The sequence below is a fragment of the Amblyomma maculatum genome, chromosome 10 (assembly GCF_055883805.1).
Source record: "Amblyomma maculatum isolate TAMU_Amacu chromosome 10, ASM5588380v1, whole genome shotgun sequence".
NCBI lineage: Eukaryota > Metazoa > Arthropoda > Arachnida > Ixodida > Ixodidae > Amblyomma > Amblyomma maculatum.
Genome location: NC_139353.1, coordinates 55,338,585 through 55,340,349, shown reverse-complemented (window position 1 = coordinate 55,340,349; position 1,765 = coordinate 55,338,585).

Below are 1,765 nucleotides of genomic sequence, written 5' to 3'. Positions count from 1 at the left end.
CAAGTGCTTCGTCGTACAAATATATATACATCCAAAGCTTAATAGACAAATGCTGAAGTGCGATTTGGGAGGTGGAAGATCAAATAATATCTGATGTATTTTGGACTCTATTCTGGCTAACTTCGTATTGCTATCTTTCGCTTGAGAGGAAATTAACGGAGAGCGCGAAAAGGTATAATTCCAAAAATTTAAGATACTTAAAGAAATGTTACCTGACATTTTGGAAATGAAATTGAGATGTCGGTTTTTCGTATACGCTGTTGTTTTATACAGGTAATATATGGCGACTACTTTGACCACCTCATACCTTGGTATCAGCGCCGAAGTGCCGACAACGTCCTGTTTATCACATACGAACAGCTAGGAAGACGTCAGAGCTCAGGTGCTAAGAATTGGCGACTTCGTAGGCAAGGAACATGGCGACGCTCTGCGTAGAGATGGCGATCTCCTCAGGATGGTCACAAATGCCTGCAGTCTACAAAATATGAAGGTTTTCTTCGAGGGGAAGCTAGAAGAAAGCTTGACAAGACTTATTGAGGCTGCAAATGAACCGTCACAGCCACTGGAGATTTTAATTAACTTCAGGAATGATCAAGAAAATATGCACGAGTGCTCTGAATTTGTGCGGAAATTGATCGTGAGTGACTGGAAGAACTACTTCACGTCCGAGCAAATCGAACACACGAAAGCTTGGATAGAAAAGAAGACGCAAGGAAGTGACGGGATGACTCTCTGGAAAGATTGCGGCCTGCCGTAAGCACCAGAGAATTGAAAGGAGTGGGGCAGATATATTGTCGGGAATCATTCCAGACTGCCTCTAGCGCAGTGTGCAAACATATTTCGAGAAATAAACGGTAAGAGTGCTGTACATAGAAAATAGTCACCCATTACATACTTGTCTCCAAGTGATACCCAAGAAACGTTTTGGCTTCAGTTTTCTACAAACAAAATAACAGGATACCTAGAGTTCATTTTAAAACTGAGATGTAAAGAGCTCTGTGAATTTTGCGAACGCTATTTTTGTAAACTCTCGGAGACTGTCATGGTAGCCGCATTTTTATCTAAACCCTCTCTCCTGTGCATATAAGCACCAGTCAGATTTGCATGCGCAAAATTAATTTTCAGTTCAATTAAAAACGTTTAAGATAACTTTCTATGTAAGGTATCCCTAATTCACGTAGGGGCGCATCATATTTTTCATGCAACTCCCATCACTTAGATGTATTTATGCGAATTTTTAGAATACTCGGATCTCAGCGGCACGGGGCTTATACGCGGTTATGATAGCATGATGACTTTGTCGTAGAACGAGGCCTACAGGTATTGGATTTCAAGTTTTATTGGCTAAGCTAGAACAGGATCATGGTAAACCACAGGTAAAAAGACTGGGAGAGAAGATGATGAACCCGAATGCAAGGAAAGAGGACGACGGAGCATGTTGTCTGCATGCGCCATATTCCTAGCGGACCGCTCTCGATCTCTTCTCGTGTTGCTGGTATTGCGCTGGCCTGCGGCTGTAGAACGAATCAACCTACTTAGAAGTGGTACTCTTCGTGCCTGCTTTTAATTTACCTCTCTACCTTCCTTTGTTTTCCGAAAAGCAGTGACTATGACCTCCAGCGACACGTTCAGTTCAGTTCAGTTCAGTTCAGTCGTGTCCGACTCTTCGTGACCCTATGGACCATGTCACGCCACGCTTTCCGGTCTCTCACTATCTTCCTAACATCACATAACTTCATCTACAGTGCCTCGAGGAGGCCATCTA